This window comes from Ovis canadensis, chromosome 3 (assembly GCF_042477335.2).
Source record: "Ovis canadensis isolate MfBH-ARS-UI-01 breed Bighorn chromosome 3, ARS-UI_OviCan_v2, whole genome shotgun sequence".
NCBI classification, from domain to species: Eukaryota; Metazoa; Chordata; class Mammalia; order Artiodactyla; family Bovidae; genus Ovis; species Ovis canadensis.
In genome coordinates, this window is record NC_091247.1 from 79,506,421 (window position 1) to 79,529,227 (window position 22,807).

General features: G+C 49.1%; 1 long non-coding RNA gene across 1 annotated transcript in view; it reads left to right on the plus strand.

Moving 5' to 3' along the window:
• LOC138436983 (uncharacterized) overlaps positions 1–22,807 on the plus strand; it is a 30,293-nt gene that overhangs the window by 3,026 nt on the left and 4,460 nt on the right. Inside the window, exon 2 of the long non-coding RNA XR_011255704.1 lies at positions 7,840–8,037. This is a non-coding gene — a long non-coding RNA (uncharacterized lncRNA). The remainder of the gene's footprint in view (positions 1–7,839; positions 8,038–22,807) is intronic.

Consider the following 22,807-nt stretch of genomic DNA (forward strand, 5'->3'; position numbering starts at 1 on the left):
CTTTCTACAGGGAGAATGGGAGTGTTCAGGAGAAAACTCCAAATTTTTAGGGTGATGGAAAGCATAGTTAGGACTTGCCCCAATTCCTCCTCAGGGCTTCAGGAGGTTTAAGACAATAAATATTTCTGACAAGTTTGTTTATGAAGCTGAGATAAAGAATCAGAAGTATTGCGGGTATGGGGAGGAGAGTGATATGAAGAAGGCTGGTTGGAATTAGTTTGCTGTCCTAAGGGTTATCAAAGCCCCAAATACTGAGAAGGGGAGTCCCAGGTGGCGACTTACATTCCTGGTTTGCAAACTCAGAGCAAACTTCCCTGTCCATGGAGGCACCGGAAGGTTAAGTTATGGTGCCACCTGCTGGAGAAACATAGGCTTGCTTCCCTTTGCTGGTTCTGTTCCTCCCTGCCGCTGCTGCTGCTGCAGTCGTGTCCAACTCTGTGCGACCCCAGAGACAGAAGCCCACCGGGCTCCCCCATCCCTGGAATTCTCCAGGCAAGAACACTGGAGTGGGTTGCCATTTCCTTCTCCAATGCGTGAAAGTGAAAAGTGAAAGTGAAGTCGCTCAGTCGTGTCCGACTCTTCGCGACCGCTTGGACTGCAGCCTACCAGGCTCCTCTATCCGTGGGATTTTCCAGGCAAGAGTACTGGAGTGGGGTGCCATTGCCTTCTCCTCTGTTCCTCCTTACACTTGCCCTACAATTCAGTCCCCCAGAGACCCAAGACCTGGAAGGGAGCCACATTCCCGACAGGTGGGAAACCACAGTCCAGCTTATTAATATCCCTTCAGCCTTTCAAAACCTGGGCTCTTGGGGCTGGAGAATTAATATGTTATAGACCTAGCAGACCTTCTCAAAGGAGATGGGGACAGGATGAACATGCCCACCTCCCTTTAAAAGATAGGACCAGGGACTTCCCTGGCTGTCCAGAGGTTAAGATGTCTCCTCCCAATGCAGAGGGTGTGGGTTCGATCCCTAGTAGGGGACCTAAGATCCCACCTGCTTCACTAAAAAAACAGAATAGGAACAACAGAATCAATATTGTAACAAGTTCAATAAAGACTTTAAAATTGGTCCACATTAAAAAAATTAAAAAAAAAAAAACAAGGTAGGGCCAGAGGAGGGTTAGCTCCTCTGAGGTTGCCCTCAACTCAGACAGCCCTCCCTGTGAGCCCACCATGGTCAGGGTCCTCTTCTCTGAGTTTTCAGAAAGGACACATCTGTGGTTCTGAGGGAAGAGACATGGACCAGTGAGCCACAGAATGCCTTCACCAGCGCGGGATCCAAAACCCGTACCCACACTGATCACTTTGCCAGTGCCCCATTCTGTGTGGACCAGGTCTAAAAGGCTCCATAATGACCCAGTAATGGCCAGCAGATGCCTTGAAAATGGTTCCCTCCTCTAAGGATCATTAGAAAGCTATTAAGGGTATCTAATGATTCCCTAGTGCTAATAAAGGTGCTAATAAGCCAACCAAGTTTTCTCACTTTCATGGAGATAATTAGAAGACCAATTATTTTTTATGTACATAAGGGAGCAAAATCTTAGCTGCTGTTCCTGTAGCTGTATTTTATTCTGCACTGTGACAGAGGCTGCACTGTAGCCCTTCATTATGCATTAACAAGAATCTTGGATTTTTAAACTCCATACCACCAGCTCACCTCAGGTTAAGAGCTGGTCTGGAGGAAGTAGAGAGAGAAAACAGAGGAGGATTGATCGTGGGGAAGGGGCCACCTTGGCCATGCAGTCCACTTCAGAAATTGTGTCCTTCCCTGCTTCATGACGGAGAAGGCAATGGCACCCCACTCCAGTACTCTTGCCTGGCAAATCCCATGGATGGAGGAGCCTGGTGGGCTGCAGTCCATGGGGTCTCAAAGAGTCGGACACAACTGAGTGACTTCACTTTCACTTTTCACTTTCATGCATTGGAGAAGGAAATGGCAACCCACTCCAGTGTTCTTGCCTGGAGAATCCCAGGGACGGAGGAGCCTGGTGGGCTGCCGTCTCTGGGGTCACACAGAGTCGGACACGACTGAAGTGACTTAGCAGCAGCAGCAGCAGGCTTCCCTGATGGCTCAAATGATAAAGAATCTGCCTGTAATACAGGAGACCTAGGTTTGATCCCTGGGTAGGGAAGATCCCCTGGAGAAGGGAATGGCTACCCGCTCCAGTATCATTGCCTGGAGAATTCCAAGGACAGAGAAGCCTGGTGGGTGACAGTCCCTGGAGTCGCAAAGACACGACTGAGCAACTAATACTTTCACTCCCACTCCCACTTTATGACGCGGTTCTCAAACTTGAGCACATATCAGACCCACCCAAATGCTTGTTCAAACTCATGCTGATGGGTCCCATGCTGGTTGGTTTTTTTTAAAGAAATTTATTTATTACATTTTTACTTATTTACTGCACAGGGTCTCAGCTGCAGCATGTGGGATCTAGTTCCCTGACAAGGGATCAAACCCAGACCCCCTGCATTGGGAAAGCCCCTCACCCCGGAGTTTTTGACTCACTAAATTTTCATGGAGGGGCAGAGTTGAGGTGAGATTTACATTTTTAATAGGCTCCCAGGTGAAATACCACTGTAAAACAAGCGTTTCAAACTTGGAATACACAGATACCCTCCTTCCCTTCCCAACAAGAGATTAATGGATAAGCTTCCAAGGAGTCTTTGACTTTGGTGGGAAAAAATGACATCTTTCTCTTCACTAATTTCTCATTGAAATTTCCACCTTTTCTTAAGTTACAAATGTAAGCAGACAACCATAGCAATACTACCCATGATAACAGATACTTTCAAATCCCATCACAGTCTAACAAGTATCTTCTGTACATATCACTGCTTCAAAATTCCAATGGTTGTTAGTCCTGCTGGAAGATCTTATAATGTAATCCATTAATGCAGAAGTATATATATTACTATATCACTACTTTAAAAAAACATTTTGATCACTGTATTTCAATATGATTGGTTTCCTTTGAGGTCCTCTGGATTTTTTTTTTTTTTTTAATACATTGAAAATGTTCTTCAGGCTGCAGAGGAAGGAAGAAGGATGGGAAGCAGGAACTATAGCAAAAAAAAAAAAAAAAACCAGTTCAAACCTTCTTCTTAGGGTGTGCAATTCATTGTCAAGAAGAATTCAGAGTTTCTTTCCAGGGGAAAGTTTGAGAGAAGTGATGTTACCACTTGGATGGGCAAGGAGAGGTGTGGATCGGGTGGTGACCTAGAGGTAGGGTTCAGACAAGATGGCCATCTATGCTATTCACACTCCGATTAGATTAGGCCTCTTAAAACCTCACCAGCTCAGTTTGAAATAAGCAGTGGCAATATCAACAGTAATGCTGATGTATCATCAAAAACATGATTAACTTCTATCAGGCACCAAATGGTTTATTAAGGACTGATGCGTATGGTTTTTCCTGTGGTCATGTATGGATGTGAGAGTTGGACTGTGAAGAAGGCTGAGTGCCAAAGAATTGATGCTTCTGAACTGTGGTGTTGGAGAAGACTCTTGAGAGTCCCTTGGACTGCAAGGAGATCCAACCAGTCCATTCTGAAGGAGATGAGCCCTGGGATTTCTTTGGAAGGAATAATGCTAAAGCTGAAACTCCAGTACTTTGGCCACCTCATGCGAAAAGTTGACTCTTTGGGAAAGACTCTGATGCTGGGAGGGATTGGGGGCAGGAGGAGAAGGGGACGACAGAGGATGAGATGGCTGGATGGCATCACTGACTCGATGGACGTGAGTCTGAGTGAACTCCGGGAGTTGGTGATGGACAGGGAGGCCTGGCGTGCTGCGATTCATGGGGTCGCAAAGAGTTGGACACGACTGAGTGACTGAACTGAATTGAACTGAACGTGTGTGATACACTTTATTTGGGAGACTTGATGGAGGTCATAATTTTATGACGTGCTGAGACAGGGAGGCCGTCCACTCAATAATTGGGGAGATGAAGCTGGTTTCTCTACTCCCAAATCCTGTACCTTCAGCCGTTTGAAGGAATGGGACCAAGCGTGTGTGTCTATGGAGGTGGCAGCTGAGACATTTGCCCATGTCGTAAAACGCTTCTTTATTCCCCCTCTAGGCTCACAGATCCTGTCACTGTGGTTCCCAGATCCAAACCCAGTGTTTTTCTCCGTGTGGCATTAAGGGAAGAACCTGGGGTCTGGGGTCACTTAGACTTGAGCTCCACGCTGATTCTGCCACTGTGAATCTGGGTGATATATTTGATTTCCCTGAACCTGACTCTTCATCTGTAAAATGACTGTAGCTACTTTGCATTGCTGTTGGCACCTGCTGGGTGCTTAGTAAACACCAGCCATCATGGCTGTTTACACCTACCCTTGTTCCAGTGGCCACACACCATCACCTTCTCCCTCCCTGTCAATCTTCATTATTTCTGCCTGGCCACACCTCCTCCATCTTCTGCCCCCTTGCCCCAACCTGCTCACTCCTCCTAAATCTCCTTCCTTGCGATGCCCAATTCTGTGCATTGATGAACAGCTCACTGGATATCTTCAGCTTCGCCGAAGAGGGCCTGATTATGCCTCATTTGAGGGGCCAGGCTTCCTGCCTGAACAGAGGACTCAGTGCCTCATCAGAGGAAGAGACTGTGTCATATAGAAATCTTCCCTAGAACAGTTCTTTCCATCATATTTTTCTTTTGTTTTTAATTGGGGTATAATTGCTTTACAATGTTATGTTGACTCCTGCATGAATCAGCCATCATATACATATAGCCCCTCCCTTGTAAGCCCCCTCCCCCTGCTTCCGCATCCCACCCTTCTAGGTTATCACAGAGGGCCGAGCTGAGTTCCCTGTGCTGCGCAGCAGCTTCCCACTAGCTAGCTATTTTACACATGGTAGTTTACATATGCCAGTGCGACTCCTCGATGCGTCCCACCCTCTCCTTCCCCACCTGTGTCTACAAGTCCTTTTCTCTACGTCCACATTTCTATTCCTGCCCTGCAAATAGGATCATCTGTACCATTTTTCTAGATTCCACATATATGCATTAATAGCCGATATTTGTTCCAACATGTTTCTTAGCCAAAGATTGTCTGGGACTTGCTTTGATTGTGTTTCTTCCCTTCTCCTGTGTGGGTGTTGAGACAGGTTTCCCAAACCTGTGGCTTTGAGAGCAGCCCCCAAAGCTCTGTGTCATCCCCTGTCAACTCACTCACTCTTTCTGGCTCCAGAGAAACACACTGAAGCTTTGTCTGAGAACTGGGAGTCCCTGGCAATGTCAGTTTCCTCAGTGTCCTGCATTCCAATGTTTTAATCCTTTTATGTGCTCCGTGTCTTTAGGCAAGTCCCCTGTCCTTTCTGGGCCTGGGGTCGACACATCCTACAGAAGGAAGACACAGTCGCTCCATTTTCCTGAGTGCCCTAGAGGGGTGATGGAAGGTTCAGTTAAAGTTTAGAGAGCATGAGGGCTCTGTTGCTAGACCAAAGATTCACCGTGCTTTTCCATGGCCTCTTTCCTGCCTATCCATCCATCACTGATACCTGCCTTAAAAGAAGCAGAGACTGTGACCCTTAGGCCCTCCATATAGGAGAGAGAGACTTCAATCCTGGGTCTCCTGCATTGCAGGCTGATTCCTTACCATCTGAGCCACCAAGGAAGTCCCAAGTTAAAGTGTTAGTTGCTCAGTCGTGTCCGACTCTTTGCGACCCCATGGACTGTAGCCTTCCAGGCTCCTCTGTCCATGGAATTCTCCAGGCAAGAATACTGGCGTGGCAGCCAGACCCTTCTTCAGGGGATCTTCCCAACCCAGGGATCAAACCCAGGTGGCCTGTACTGCAGGCAGATTCTTTACCATCTGAGCCACCAGGGAAGTCTATAAACAAAAATTTTGTGCTAAATGCTTACCTGTTCAGGACTCCTGTGAAAACACTCCAGGTGCAGGTAAGCCACTGACTGACCCTTCCTGGAGCTGGGCAGCCGGACTGGGAGGTGGGTCTCATACTGGGCAGAGGGAAAGGGAGGATCCGGGGTGATTCCACATATTGGGGCATGATGGACCACTAGCCAAACTGGGGCACTTAGAAGAAGAAGCAGGCTTGCCACAAAGGACGCCGCCTTTCCTGGTAAAGCAGGCAAGAACCTTCCCCCTTTTAACATAATTTCATTCTACAAAGGTAATGTTTTTATTATAAGAAATTTAGAAAACAATAGAAGTTTACGATTTCACTACTCAAATGGAGTTATTTTGCATTTTATTATTATCTTAGTATCTTTATGTACATATATATTTTTAAACAGCAAATGTTCTATATTACTGTTTTATAATTGTTTTTGTTAAGCAATATGTTGTGATAACCTTTTTTTCTGATTATGAAACTAATCTATGTCAGAAAACTTGTGAAAATAAAAATTGTGAGTAATTACACTGCCCAAAGACCAAAAAAACACATAATCCATGAGAAGGTAGATGTGCCAGGTATCAGAAGGAGTTAGAGCTAGACTGTGACACAAGAGCTCCTGAACCCAGGGCCTCCCCGGAAATCCCCAAAGGCAGAATGTGCCAGAGGATAATAATAGACAAAGCAAAAATAACAGTTACACGAATCATAATAACCATTATTTATTGAGCACCTACTAAGTGCTAAGAACTTGCTTGGTGTTTTGCTCCATTTACTCTTAGTAACAAACCCACAAGGTGTGTATCACTGCTCTCATTTACAAAGAAGAAATTGCATCTCCAAGCAGATGGACCATGAACCCGTACCCAAGCCCTACTTCGGGACCCAGTGAGCACCCATGCAGGATCCCATGGAAGACTCCTTTAACTCCAGCTACTGGCCGAGGGACCACCAGCCACCGTGGTCTGAATGGCCCCTCCACTGTCCCCTCCTAAATAGGCTCCTAGCTTCAGTGCCTCCATCTGTAAGAACAAGAAAAAGCAGAATCATGAGCAAAAGTGAGAAAGTCCCAACTTGGGAAACAAGGCAATCAGCCCATTGGGTCCAAGCTATAGGTCCACATCCACCCCAGTGGGTTGCCCACAATGTGGGTGAGTCTCCCACAAAGAGGCAAGAAAGAGGCCAGAAAAAGTCAGAAGGGTCATCTCTCCCGCTGGAGATAGCCTGGCAACTCTGATTCCAGTTCAGCTTATTCAGACCCTCTTTAAAATTTTTTATATTTATTTAACTGCGCCTGGTCTTGGTTGCAGCATGTGGGATCTAGTTACCCAACTCCAGCCCCTTGCATTGAGAGTTCAGAGTCTTAGCCACTAGACCACCAGGGAAGTCCCCAGACCCTCTTCTTACTTGATTGGGGAATTATATATCCTTGCCAGGACCCTGACCCATTACTGAGTGGGGTACAGAGGAGCTAAAGAGATAGGAAGCAGACAGGAGCCTCAGTATCCCCCACTTTCTGCTCTTCCTCCTGTTAACTTGATGCGTACAACAGCCAAGCCACAACCAAATGTGAACATCACCTCCAACTCCACACCCAGTAAGGAATCTTCCAGTGTGTGTGTGTGTGTGTGTATTACCTCTGACATTTCCTAAGCTCCTCTGTCTTCAGCTCAGAGAGACAAGTGCTAGATATGCTAAAAACGGAGCTGAAAGCCAGGCAACAACCTAGGCAGCTGACTCCACAATCCCTGAGGGCCAGGCTAAGAGGCTGGATTCCCACGGGGTCTGGGAGACAGGCTAGACCAGCCCTGGGGGGCTGCTCCAGTCCACACCAGGTAGGGTCCTACCAACAGCTAGTAGCTTCTCCCCGAAGCAGTGCAGGTCCCCCTCCGTACACTCCCATCTCAGAGAGTCGTGTAGATTTCCTGAGGATATAAGGACCACCTTCTCTCTCCCCCTTCACTTCCTGCTTTAGGGAAATAGAGGAGCTGCTGCTGCTGCTGCTGCTGCTAAGTCGCTTCAGTCGTGTCTGACTCTGTGCGACCCCATAGACAGCAGCCCACCAGGCTCCTCCATCCCTGGGCTTCTCCAGGCAAGAACACTGGAGTGGGTTGCCATTTCCTTCTCCAATGCATGAAAGTGAAAAGTGAAAATGAAGTCGCTCAGTCAAAAGGTAAGATTGCAGTGGCTTGTGCTTACCCCAAACTCTTGTCAGGAGTCTTAGAATTTTAACTTCACACGGTCTCAGGTTTCCCATCTATGAAGTGGGACTAAGGCTAAGTAGGATAAAAAGTGAAAGTGAAGTCGCTCAGTCGTGCCCGACTCTTTGCGACTCCATGGATAGTAGCCTGCACCAAGCTCCTCTGTCTGTGGGATTTTCAAGGCAAGAGTACTGGAGTGGGTTGCCATTTCCTTCTCCAGGGGATCTTCCCGACCCAGGGATCAAACCTGGGTCTCCCGCATCGTAGACAGACACTTAACCATCTGAGCCACCAGCTCAGAGTGCCAAAGTAGGATAATACATGTACAAAGCCGACCACAGGACCTGGTCAACAACTGCTGGCAGCCAACAGCAGCTGGCGCCTTTCCCTCCCTTCCCCACACCCTGCTCTCAGCACTGCTTTCACTCTCCAGACTAAGAGTGAACAGGACCAACCAGGTCCCTGTGGCTGCTGCTGGACTGAAGTCCTAAGTCAGGTCTGGGCACGGAGTTCTAGAATTAACATTAAAAACCAGGATGTTCTATGCCTGCAATGCAGGAGACTCTGGTTTGAGAGGATCCCCTGGAGGAGGGCATGGCAGCCCACTCCGGTATTCTTGCCTGGAGAATTCCATGGACAGAGGAGCCTGGCAGGCTACAGTCACGGTCACAGAGAGTCAGACATGACTGAGCAACTAACACTTTCACATTCACCCTCAGGGAGACTGGTACTGGCCTGTAATATGCAATGGGGTGCTGCGCTTGGGAAAAGTGCTGACAGTCCCAAAGAGCTCCAAGGGGTAGATAATGGGCCCATAATGGAAGCAACAGGGAGAGAGTCATTGACTGGGAAGGAAGAGCTCTTCAGAGGGGAGTCCAGAGATGCTGTGAGCTGGCTTCAGTGGTGATGGTATATCCGGTGTTCAGGCAGAGGAAGGTGAGATCAAGACAACTGGGGGGTGAAAGAGGGGATGGAATAAGTAACCTTACTCCTTCCCTAGTCTGGAATTTCTGGGTCTGTCAAAATAAGAGGCACAATTTGAGAAGATCTCTTCACGGAAAACCTCTCTTCTGCCCAGAGTTAATGTCTGAAATTCCTTCACTGCAGATCCATTGCTTTGGGTTAAGATGTCCCTTGCAAAATGCCAGACTCCCTAGTTGGTATCACACACTGATTAATCAAAGCCCTTATGAAGGTTCTGAAGGCAGGAGGTAGGAAGCTGAGGATGAGGGACATTGGCATTACATCAACACATTTTGGGGAGTCAAAAAGCCCTACTGTGTTTTAAAAGAAAGCCAAGTATAAGCTCAGTACTGGAATGATAAATATATTGCATGCTTGGGTTTTTTATTTTAATCATTTTTGCTGATTTATTCTTACTTAGTTAAATAAGACACATCAAATATGTCTTCTTACAATAAGAAGACATATAAATACATGTATCTGATTTTATATATCCAAAGTGATAAATATGATGATAAAATACCAAGGCAGTTATAAAGACAACAGCCCAACCTCAAACATAGTATTTACCAGTCCAATCTAGAAAAAAATCCCAACACAATACATAAAAGTGCCACATATGAAAACAGGCAGCTTGTATATCTCCTCCAATACTGGGCTGATACTTGATAGTCTTTAAATACACAGTAGGTTTTTTTAATTCCCTAAAAAGAGTTATATGTGTGTGTTTGAGTATTCTCAGTCATGTCTGACTCTTTGCGACCCCATGGACTGTAGCCCACCAGGCCCCTCTTTTCCATGGACTTTTCCAGGCAACTATACTAAAGTGGGTTGTCATTTCCTACTCCAGGCGATCTTTCTGACCCAGGGACTGAACCCACATCTCTTGCATAGGCAGTGGATTCTTTACCACTGCACCACCTGAGAAGCCCTTGACAAGATGCAAGGCGGCTCCAGTTGTACCATCACTGAGGAGGTTCCTGCCCTGCCGTGGGAGAAGTCCCCATTTGACAGGAACATAGTGCCTGTTACAGGGGCCGAGGGAGGAGCCCTTTGGGAAGCATGTAAAATACACACTCTGGACTCAAACAGATACTTGTCCACCAGTTCATAGCAGTATTATTCACAATAACAGAAACCAAAAAACCCAAGTGTCCATCAGAGGATGAATGTATCAGCAGAAGGTGATACCTGCTTACAATGAATACAATGCCCACAGTGAATCCTGGAATTCAGCCTTAACAATGAATGAAATTCTGATACATGTTACAACATGGATGACCTTGAAAACATGTGAAATACGCCGACATGTGAAATACGCCCATCACAAAAGGCCAAATATCATGTGATTCCACTTATGCAGAGGTGCCTATAGTATTCAAAGTCACAGAGCTACAAAGTGGAATCGTGGTTGCCAAGGAATGGGCAAAGAGAGGAATGGGGAGTCAGTGCTTCATGGAGATAGAGGTTCAGTTAAGGGTGATGACAAAGCTCTGGAGATGGACGGTGGTGATGGCTGCACAGCCTTGTGAATGGACTCAATGTCACTGAACTGTGCGCCAAAAAATGATTCAAATGGAGAAGCTCATGTTACATATATTTTACCACAATAAGAAAATACACAGTCTGAAGTTTGGGGTTCAGACAAGCTCAGTGAGAAAAGCTGTGGGTTCTGCTTCCAAAGACATAGCATGTTGGCCCTTCGCTATGGGCTCCAGTCCACTGCCCCCCCATCCAGTGGCTGAGCTGGTGGTTGGGACCCAGGCTTTATGTTGATGGCAAAAGAGGTAGAGGGGCTTAGCAGAACCCAGTGAGGGGTTCCAGGACAAGCACTTGTGAATGAGGGGGTTCAGAGTGCCAGGGGCTATGAGGAAACTCACAGAAGCCCCACTCAGTACGTGCACAGGTGCCTGGGATGATATGAACCTGGCTGGAGTGATGGCTGCATGGAACAGAAAGTCGGTAGGTGTCTGAGGGGATAGCAGGGGCCACTGGGGGAGTGGTGGGAAGTTTACTGAGGACAACAATCCTGAAAGTCTCTCCTCACTAGGAAGAGTGATATCCTGTGGCCAGTGGGCGCTCCAGAATTCCGTGGATGGGGGGAGCTTGGAGCAAGCACTCTTTCTCTGTCCCTTGAGCAAAAGATTATTTAGTGCTTCACTGCCCCGGCTGGAGCTGCAGGCTGTGAACCATGACCCATGGGAAAAACAGAGTTTCTGCTTCAGTCAGTACCAAAATAATAGAGCTGTCTAGAACTGGAGATGGAGTGGGCTACCTTCAGAGGTGGTGAGTTCCCCATCACCTCTCCTAAGATAAGCTGTCCTCTGCAGATTCACAGCAGAGGACCCTGGGCTGCTTGGTTAGGAGAGGGGGCCGGAGATCCGCAAAAGAGGAGGTATTGTCTGAAAGAGTGGCTGCGGCTTTTTCAAGAGGAAGCCACTAATCCTCCCAGGGAGCCTTTCTGGCCCAGGGCACTGGATAATCCCAAACTGCCATTCTGGGGTTTCTTTCATCCTACTGCTTAGCGCAAGGGGCAGGGTGGCAGAGCCGTTCCCCACACTTCCTGGCAACAGTGCTGGGCGGGGGCAGACAGTCTGGCTCCCCATGCCTTTGCCCTAAATGCTGGGCTGGGAGGAGACTGGCAGCAGGATGGCAAAGAGAGAGAGGAAATGTCACCCTCACTCTCCCAAAGGATTGCTTCAGAACCTAGGAGTTGGTGGCCCTGGGCTGGCCTATGGGGAGAGGTATGGGGTGCAGCCCATTTCACAGGCAGGTGGGTCCTGGGTGGAATGAAATGAGTTTTTGCTTCCAGCGGCTTCCAGCCTTTGGAAAGAGAGAGAGACTCTACAGAAAGAGCTGCCTTGTTACGGGTTTCTGGAGGATGACACTTGCCCAGAGACTTAGGTGATGCTGCATGGTGGGATTTAAGGAGGGTATGGCAGGTTAGGCAAGGGAATCTTTGGAGGCAGAGGGAATTTTCTGGCACTTTTCCACCTCATCCTTCTGCCTGTCCTACCTGAGAGTCCATCTGGCCTTCAGAACAAACCTTGAACTGCCAGTCAGCACTTCCCAGGCAGAAAAGTGTATGTACTAGGAACATAAGGGTCCCTACTGGAAACCTGCGTCAAAATCACCTCCAAGATGTATAAAATGCTAACACTTACCTGTCAAGATTCCTTGCCTCTGAGGCTCATCTCTATTAAAAATATAGGTTCCCATAGCAAAGGGCTTCCCATGTAGCGCTAGTGGTAAAGAATCCGTCTGCCAAGCAGGAGACACAAGAGATGTGAGCTCAATCCTTGGGTCTGGAAGATCCCCTGGAGTAGGAAATGGCACCCCATTCCAGTATTTTTGCCTGGAAACATTCCATGGACAGAGGAGTCTGGAAGGCTACAGTGCATGGGGTCACAAAAGGTCAGACACGACTAAGTGACTGAGCACAGCACGCGGGAAGACCCTGGAACGAGAACCACCATCGCTGCGGAATTTTTGCTCTGCAGGGGCCACCAAGAGGACCTGTGTGTGCCCAGGTTCACAGGCATCCCATGGAGCCAGTTACTGCTCTGTGCTAGCTCCCGAGGACAGGACTATGGGAGAGGCAGAGCACACAGCCAGCAAACTGATGACTTCTCCAATTCTCTGGGTCCTGGTCACCCCATGAGCTACCACTCCAGGGCCCACCATACAACCACACATCAGCCAGGCTCCAGGGACAGCCTCAGTGGGGGATTAGTGACTCTCCAGAGATCCCCCCTCTCCATCCTTGCCCAGAACCCTCGGGCACCAACTCCTCCAAGCCTGCACTGGCCTGGGCATCTGGGGTTGGGTCATTTTGCCAGCTGATGAGTGTTCAGAAAACCCAGCAGGAGCTGTTTTCTCCCAGTGACAGGCAGACATCTGGGGGTGGACCGGTGTGGCTCATTCATACTTCTGTGGCAGTGATTGCTTCCAGCAGATTCCAACCTTTGGAAAAAGGAACAGACTGACCCCCAGGTCAGAGGTGAAGGTCAAAGGGAGTTCATTTTGAGAGCCCCAGCACAATAAGGATTGTGTCCTGATTGTATATTCCCCACAGTGGGGAATGATAGGGAGTTGGAGTGGATCGAAGTGCTCCTATTCCTAAACCGTGGGCCCTTTTCTCAGGGCTGATTAGATTTGCTAAGAGCTTAAACATTGTCACAGATGCTAGACTGTGTGACCCTGGTGCCTATAGAAAAAATGGTCTGCGGATGTTAATGATGGATGCTGCCTGCTAGGGCGACAGCTATACAACTTGATTCTCAAGATGCCTGCAATCCTGAGTAACCTTCTGATCTCTGAATAACTCAGATCTTAACTCATGCTATATTCCAACTCAGGCTCACAGAGGTTGTCTACAGCCAATGCACTGACTGATTGCCTCTGCCTTCTCTTATCAGTCCTTCTTAGAGTTCTGCCTGGTGCCTTAGTGGGGCATGCTGGGTGGACCCCTTGTAGACCAAGGCCCACCATGACCCTGTTATGGGCTTGCTTCACACATCTTCCAAAGGGCCCTCTTTTCTTGCCCCCTTACCAGCCCCATCTCCTATGATCAAGGGAGGGTAAGAGGCTAGGTCTTTTCAACACTTTAATCATAAGTCTTAAGAGACAGTGAGGATAAAGAGCACTCTTTCCTGATAGAAGTAAACACAGTACATTTTAAAATTTACAAATAGGTCCCCATGTTTACATTGCTTGGGCAGCCTCTCCAAATTCCTGCAGGGCTGAGCATTTGTCACTGCCCCACCAGCGTCACCCAGACACAAATGCCTGCAAAGATTTCTTCTCCAGGATGCCAGCAATGGCCTTGACCACTGGCTATCGGACCTCAGAGATGACTGTTGGTGACATCATTTAGCAGTTGCACATTTGGTCCAAATGCTCCTAGCTATTATTCCTCCTCTGCCCCCTGCCCTGACCGAGGAAGAGGACCCATTTCTGAAGACTTTGAAAACCACTTTTCCTCCATCTGGTTGGGGATGTGAGTGGTCTTGTCTGCCAGCAGAGGAATGGATGAAATCAGTGGGACTTTGGCTCTTACAGCCCGTAATCTCCCATGATAACCATGGGCCTTCATTCTCAGCTGCTGCTGCCACAATGGAAGCCCCTTTTCCCAAGTTACTACCAGCCTGACCACCAGCATGGGAGCCAGGGGGAATTAAACCCCAAGACAAAAGTATATACCGAAAGCCCTAAGGTGTGAGACCAGCCCACCATGCCCTTCACAGCAGAGTGAGTCCTGGGGGCTTCAGGCTCCGACCCCACCTCTTGTCACATGCCATTCACCACCCCCCCATCCCTACATCTCTGTGTGTGTAAGTAAGTCTTCATCACTCAGTCGTGTCTGACTCTCTGCGATTCCATGGACTGTAGCCCACCAGGCTCCTCTGTCCATGGAATTCTCCAGGCAAGAATACGGGAGTGGATAGACATCCCCTTCTCCAGGGGATCTTCCCAACCCAGGGATCGAACCTGGGTCTCCCACATAGTGGGGCAGACTCTTTACCATCTGAGCCCACAGGGAAACCCTGTAGATGAGTCCAATTAAACAGAACGGCCTCAGAGAGAAGAAACTGCAAAAAGATAGTCTGAGGGAAGCTGGTAGGAAGCAGTCTCTCATTCTGCTTTAGGGCTAGGGACAAAAAGAGTGGGGGATTCCGTATTCCCTGAATCCTGTGACTCTCTCAGGGGTCCTGCTAGTGGGTCTACCCCACGCGCCTTGTCTTGGGGGGACCACTAAATCACCTGAGATGTCCAATCTCAGGGACCACGACAGCTATCCCTGGCCTCCACACCCTGGAAACCTTTCAAATCCTTTGAGACAACAGATCATCAATATTTCTCAAGATTCTTCCCTGCCAGTAAGTTCTGTTTTATTCCAGGGGAAATGGGAGTATACTAACATTATTTCTCAAGATTCTTCCCTGCCAATAAGTTCTGTTTTATTCCAGGGGAAATGGGAGTATACTAAAAAGGCTTTATTTGTGTCTACCCGTTTATGCTGTGCATTCCTTTTTCAGGTCTAACCATCCACCCGTGGGTCTGGCTGCAGGAGGGCATTTGGCAGGCACCGAGCCAGGCCAACACGAGGGACGGAGATATCATCCCCTGACACCACAGGGGAGCAGGGGAGACGGGACCCTGCTTTTCTCTCTGAATCGATGGGTGAGGCACACTGTAACAAGAGCGGGGCACACTCTCAGATTCTTTGCTCTACCAACAAACCCGACATCTAGTCGGTATCAAGCTCCTCAGACTTTGCCCACCAGCTATGAACACAGAGGGCCAAGGGAGAAGGGAGGTGAAGAAGAAACTGAGGCAGGGGCAGAAGCGGGACTGGTGGGTGTCACTGCTTCCGAGGCAGCTAGGGAGGAGGTATTCCGTTTCCTGAGCTGTGCTTGTCCCATTTCAGCTGAGCAGATGGAAATATAGTTCAATGTTTCAACATCATTTGCCTTTCTCTTGCTAAAATATTGATAAGTGCTGCCCAGGCAGATGCCCCTGCGGTTCCGAGCAGTAACTGGAGCATGATGTGTACTGAAGTGAGACACGGCAAAGCCTTTAACGAGTGTTTAAAATTCCTGGAATAATGCTCAAAGCTGGCTTAGCTCATTCGGCTCCTGAAACACCCCCCCCCCCCAACCCCCCGGCCGCCTCCTAAGCGGCAGGAGGGGTGTGAGCTCGGCCGGGACCCCCTGCTGGTGGCAATTAGTGCGGCAGCTGCTCGTCTCCAGGATGGGAAACAAAGCGGGAGGTGCCTGCATCTGCCGCTGAGCCGCGCGGGGAGGCAGAGCCGCTCAGGGGCGCGGAGGCGAGGGGCGATGCTTCTGCCTGCAGGGGCCTGGCATGGGGCACTCCAGAAAGACGGGGCCCTGGACAGGGCTCTCAAGAAAGACAGGTGAGGGGAGAGCCAGAAAAGGGGAAGAGGGAGAGGAAGAGGGTGGGGACTTGGGAAAAGAAAGAGGAAGAAGGGCCGGGAAGGAGGGTTTTGCCAGGATCACCAAATCTCCTGGGACCAGCTCGCCAGACCCTGAAAGGAGAATCCAACACTGCCTCTAAGAGAGCCTGATGAGTAGCACCCCTGTCCTAGGACACTCATTTTCAGATTCCATTCATGACAAAGGCCCCCCGGATTGAGGGTGTAAAAGAAACCTACAAGAGCACCTGGGATGTCACCCCAAGACTCAGAACAGTGCTGGTTGCTGAGGTTCGGATCCCGTGGATCTCTGTCCCCACATGGAGATCGGATGGTCTAATTGTAGAGATCCCTCAATATTAGACGTCCTCAATATTTTAAGTATTAGGGTTTCAGAGTCTTGATTTAAATTAAAAACAAAACAAAACAAAACAAACCCTCCTTTGAGATCTTTGTGAGATTGTTCAGAAGAATGTTCTCCAAGGAGCCTACCTGAATCTGATCTGGGGAGAAAATGTCTGCGTTTTTCAGGAGTGACCCCATTAAAGTGCCACCCACGTGGGAAAATGCAAGGCTGTGTCCAGGCAAGCTGGGGGGCGCCCCCAAGAAGAAATTCTGGGCCGGTGGTTTAATAGGACTTAAAGCAGTGTAACTTGATGCCTCTGACCGAAGACTCCCAGGAATTATTATTGTCAATTGAATAACATGAGAGAGCTACAATGAGCTGGGAAACAGGGTCTAATGATTACGCTTTTCCTCTGCCTTCGGCGAAATCAAACTCAGTGAAGTCGTGCAACTATAACTATTCTGTTTTCTGAGATAAAAATTAAAGGGGGACGTGATCTGACACTCAAGAGGACATTCATGGGCACAAACCAGAAAACTGAAAGGGAAGGGACAAGAAAGGCTAAGACAGATATCTACCACGGATACCGGAGGCAGATTGAGTGGCTCCAGGACCCACCAGGGAAGCTGTGTGGGAAAAACCCTAATAGAGGAGGAATTGTTTGGACCCAAGACACACCATGCACTCCAGAGAGGCTGGCAGCAGTCCCATCTTGTTCTCCGTCCCGAAGCCATCTAGATGATTGAGGAACACCTCCCCTGGTGACGCAATGGTACCTCCCTCCACCCACACCTTCTGCTACAGGCACCTTCCCACACTCCTGTATTGTTTCAGCTGCTGGCCCCAGTCCAGCCATCCTCCAGCCATAAGCATCCTCAAACGGTGTGCCCGTCACACAGATCAACATCTACAAGGGCTGTTGCTGAGACCGGCACTGTAGCTCTGGGCTGAGGCCCTGGCCATGGGTCTGTCCCTCTGGCAGTGTGGTCTGTCTGTCATTGTTCCCCCGGTTTTCCTGTTGCAGAGCCTGTCCACTGAATGATGGGGCATCTGGCTCCCGTGGCCAGAGGTCTGTCAGCTCCGTGGAGCGGGGTATGGGTATGGCCAAGGTGAAGACCTGCCTGATGCTGACCACCCCCTCGAGGAGCTTATCTGCAGAAGCTGAGGGGCCTTGCCTGCAGGCACTCAGCCTGGGCACTGTGGAGGGGGAAGGCCAGCATCTGTGAGAAGACAAACAGGATGGAAAGTTCCAGGTGGCCAGAGTGACAGCAACAATAGCAAGGGCAGGGGCCAGACAACAGTAGTAGTCACCCTTCCTAAATTTTGTAAAATCCACTCTGATCATTACAACCCCGGCAGGTGTTATTAGTGCCAGTTTATAAAGAATAAAGCCAGGAGCTCAGATCAGTGAAATCACATGACTAAGCTTACAGGCCTGATTTTCCCTACACAATGTCACCTCCTCAAGGAACTAGAAACCCAGGGAGGCACTTTTTGTGGAAATCTCCTAGGGTTCTTATTAAATCAGTGTTGGGGGGATGTAAGACTCTTCAGTCCTAAGAAGTCCCCGGGTGATCCCAATGCTGCTGGAACCTCCCCCAACACATATGCGTGTGCACACGCACACACACACGCATGCAAACTGTGAGTGGCAAGGTCCTGCAGCCGTGTTTTCCTTGTTCACAAGCGTCACCTGGAGATTCTGACTCAATAAGGACTCAGGATGCTGACTGTCTGACAAGAGCCTCAAGCACCCTCAGATAAGCTTGGGAAATGCTCTTCAAGTGTGGGAAACATGAGGCCCCAGCTGGGAAGTTTCAGCAGGGAACCAGAAGCTGGGTCCCATCCCCTTTGATGGTCTCCTGGGTTTACCAGGCACCCTTCCCTCTGACAGGAGAATGCATGCCTTGACCCTGATGTTGCTTTGGTGTTCAGTCTTGAGCAAACTTCTTCCCATTTCTCTGCCTCCACACTCTCTCTGTAACATGGGAAGTGGTAGCTGAAGCCCAGCGCATGCAGAGGATACGATAGAGGGAGGCACCTAGAGAGTGGAGTGAGGGAGAAGCAGCCAGTGATGAGTCAGTGTCCTTCCAGCAAGTGGAAAAGAGATGGATGATGGTAAAAGGCAATGGGGAGAAAGCCACAGTTGTGCTGGGTGCTAAGGAGCAAAGGTAGGGGAGCGGGGATGGGGACACCGTAGCACTGGCTTCCCTGGTGGCTTAGAAGGTAAAAGAATCAGCCTGCAATGTAGAAGATCCAGGTTCAGTCCCTGGGTCAAGAAGATCCCCTGGAGAAGGGAATGGCTACCCACTCCAGTATTCTTGTCTAAAGAATTCCATGGACAGAGGAGCCTGGTAGGCTATAGTCCCCAGGGTGGCAAAGAGTCAGACAGGACTGAGCAACTAACACACACACACACACACACACACACACACACACACCACCCTGGCATTAGAAAACATGGAGCCAAAGGACCAAAGAGACTTTGGTCTCAAAAGCAGGAATGGAGAGGATTCTAGAGACCTGGACCATTTCCACCATGAACAAGTATGCAAAGCCATCACTTCTGTCCTCCATTTCACAGGAACAAAGAAGGGCTAAGGGGGTTTGGGGTGGGGTGGCCAGGGGCTCTAACTGGAATGGAGAAGAGGGCAGAGTGGCCTAGAACCAGAACGAGCCAGGGGGCTGGACACAGACCCGCCCAGCTTCCCACTCACTGGCTTGACCCCAATCCCAGTTGCCACCACCCCACCTGGGTCCTCTCCATAGACAGGTACTGAGCACCCACTGTATAACACGTGCTGGAAATGTCCATTATATCCTTAATGTTCTGTCCACTCTGGTAAGATATGTGTTCTTGTACCCATTTTACAGATGAGGAAAGCAGACCCAATGCTCAAGTACTGACATTCAAACCCAGGCCTCCTACTCTAACACTTCTGACATCTACAGTTCAGCATCTTTCTGAAAAGGGTGTTTGCACAGGGGCTCCAAACCCAGGGGAACCAGGGATATATCTATCCTTTCCCTCAAATAAAATTAAATGCATATTAGAGTGGTGATTTGGGCTTGCGGCACATGTGTAGGAACCTTTCACGGAGAGATATTGACCCACAAAAACTACTGCTTCCAATTCTAGGTTCATTTGCTGGGAATGGGCTTGCTAAGTATGTAGGCACATGGCGGTTTTTACCCTGCTGCTGCTGCTAAGTCGCTTCAGTTGTGTCCGACTCTGTGTGACCCTATAGACGACAGCCCACCAGGCTCCGCTGAGCCTGGGATTCCCCAGGCAAGAACACTGGATTGGGTTGCCATTTCCTTCTCCAATGCATGAAAGTGAAAAGGGAAAAAAGTCGCTCAGTCGAGACCCCATGGATTGCAGCCCACCAGGCTCCTCTGTCCCTGGGATTTTCCAGGCAAGAGTACTGGAGTGGGTTGCCATTACCTTCTCCAGGTTTTTACCCTAATGCACACCAAACACAGAGAGTTCATTCTCTTGTTTCCCTTCATGAAATCCATGACTTCACCAGGTATTCTGGGCCCACTCATTAACCAGCATTTACCATGCAAAGCCTACTCACCCCACACATCCACATGGAAAAAATGGGGATGTCAATTTAAGCACATATGTTTTTCCTATTTTTACAGTAAGGCAAATAGGCATGAAGATTTGAGTTTAAATGGATGGCTTTGAAATTCAATGAAGAAACTAGACAGGAAAAGACAAGATTCTAAAATTGGTCAAAATAAGATGGGTAGATTTAGAAGCAGATAAGAGCTGAGTACCACTGTCCAAACTAACCAGCTATGCTCAGACAAGGATATTCTAAGTCTCAGTTCCAGGTACTTGAGTGTGATGTCATCTCCAAGGCCCCCTTCTCCCCCTCCCCCTCCCCACCCCCACATGGCTTTGTTTCCAACACTTCAGGGGTTCCCCGCCCCTTTCTCTTGCTCTGTCCTGTCAACACCTCCTCCTTCAAGCTCCCTGGTTGCTTCTTTAACATCTGACCATAGAGAATCCTCCTGTTGGTCCAGGTTATCCCACCTGCTCAGGCTGTCCTCACCTCCACTCCCTTTTTAGGGATCTCTCTGACTCAGCATAGGGCTTCCCAGGTGGCGCTAGTGGTATAGAACCCACCTGCCAATTCAGGAGGCAGATTCAGAGGTTCAATCCCTGGGGCATGGCAACCCACACTAGTATTCTTGCCTATAGAATCCCAAGGTTGGGGGAGACTGGCGGGCTACAGACCATAGGGTCACAAAGAGTCAGACATGACTGAAGGGGCCTGGCATGCACGTATGCACTCACCGACTCAGCATGTCCTACATGGATCACCTGTTGATTTCTAGAAGCATATTCCACGGCAGCCTGGAATACCTGGCTTCGTTGTCTATGACCATGAGCTAGTATTTATCACTCACTCACTCATCAGTTCAACAAATATGTACCAGGCTTTGGGTTAGGAGCTGTGGGCAATACAAAGCTGTGTTCACTACGGCCCTGTCACACTCTAGTCAGACACAGCCATACACCCAAGGCACTGTCAGGACAGGTAGAGTGTGTCTTGGGCTCTCTGGTGACCAGGGTATCTCCGTGAAGACACTGTGTCTGTCTGGTATGCACTGCACCATAAACTTCCCCCACAGCCTCAGTGAGTCCCTCCTCCTGCTCTGAAAACCCCAACTCCCCTCTGGATCGCCTGCAGAGTTCCTGTTGCCTCTGCTTCTGGACAGGCCAGGATGACTCAAGTCTCCCTGAGTCACTCTTCCCAGCTCAAGAGACCATTCCCCACCTGTGTCTAAGTGGTTCTCCCGTGACTCAGGTACCCAGATGGTCCAGAAGAGTGCACTTCCAGACTCCTATCACTCCAAGCGTTTAGTGTTATAATAATTTACATAAACTTCACAAACAACACAGTCGCAGCTGGGGGGCAGGGAGGGGAGGTGTCATCAGGCTGACACTTTGTTGCCTATGGACTCTCAGGGAAAGGAGCTCCAAGGGGTTATCTTCAAGCCAGGCCTTCCTGAAGACACCCCCCTCAAGAGCGCAGGATCCTTGCCATATCCTCACAAGCGATGCTACCTCCCCATCAGGCCCAGAAGAAGGAAGAGAGGAAAGCTGATGATGAAACTCCTTACCTGCCTGCAAAGTGACTTCGGGCGATGGAGAAAACTAGCAAGCATCCTACAGTTCCCGCAGCCTTCAACTTCCTCAACTGTGAAGTGAGGATAAAGATACTAACCACCCACTATGCTGGGATTAAAAGAAATAAGATGGTAAGAAAACCCAGGACACTACCTGAGGCCCAGGAAGCCTTCAATCAATGTTCCTTTTCCTCCTTCCTTTGGGGCTGCTGTCCCTCGTGTAAAAGTTTAAAGCTTGAGGCACTGATCCATCTATGGCTTGATGGTAGAGATGGACTTTTCCCAGAGGGACCCAGGGGTGAGATTAATGAGTCCTTGGCTGTCCCCAACTTGACCTGGGAGGTGGAGGGTGAAGGCTGGCATCAAAGGGAAAGTCCAACTCGAGGAGACAATGGCCATGAAAAATGAGAGTTATGAACTTCCCTGGTGGTCCACTGATTAAGAGTCTGCGTGCCGGTGCAGGGGACCCAGCTTCTATCCCTTCCTAGTCCAGGAAGATTCCATATGCTACAGAGCAACTCAACCCATGCGCTACAACTACTGAAGCCTGTCCCATGCTCTGGAGCCCATGCTACACCACAAAAGAAGCTACTGCCCATGGGAAGCCCAGGCATCACAACTAGAGAGTAGTCCCTGCTTGCTGCAACTAGAGAAAGTCCACACACTGCAACAAAGATCCTAACACAGTCAAAAATAAATTGTTTTGTTTTGTTTTTAAATGAGAGCTGGCCCTGGCCAAGGGATCAGCCTAGCTGTTGATTCAGAGATCTAATCTCTGCAGAACTGCATACTTCCTTGAAAGGGACCTTTTTGCTTTTTCAACTGTGAAGCTTCTTGAATCAAGTCCCTTCTTTCCAGGGAAGGTGAAGATTGCATCTTCCCCTTGACTGTACAGTAAAAAGAAGGGGGAGCAGGCATGGGGAGCAGGATGAAGGACACCACCCAGCTGCCCGCTCTCTCCTTCCAGGCTGCCCCCCACGAGCCTTCCTGATACCCAGGTGGGAGTCGGCTGTCACCACCACCCCTCTGGCCCCAAATACCCGCAGACGCCCTCGCCTCCAGTCCTGGGCAGCAGTGAGCCCCATTTCCTCTTTTCATCCAGGGTGAGGATAGAATTGTTCTCAACAAATATACTGAATAGTAACAGGGTGTGCAGGGTATGTGTTGGGGGAGGAGACCCCGGAAAACTACTACAGCCCAGTGCACTCAGCTTGGATGACTCTGCCTTCTGTGGCTAACACACAGTCACTGGCGGGTCCTCCCCCTTTACCGCGATCCTCCCTTGGCAAGGGGCTATAATCCCCTTTCATCAACTGATAAATAGATAAGCAAAATGTGGCATGTCCATATGATA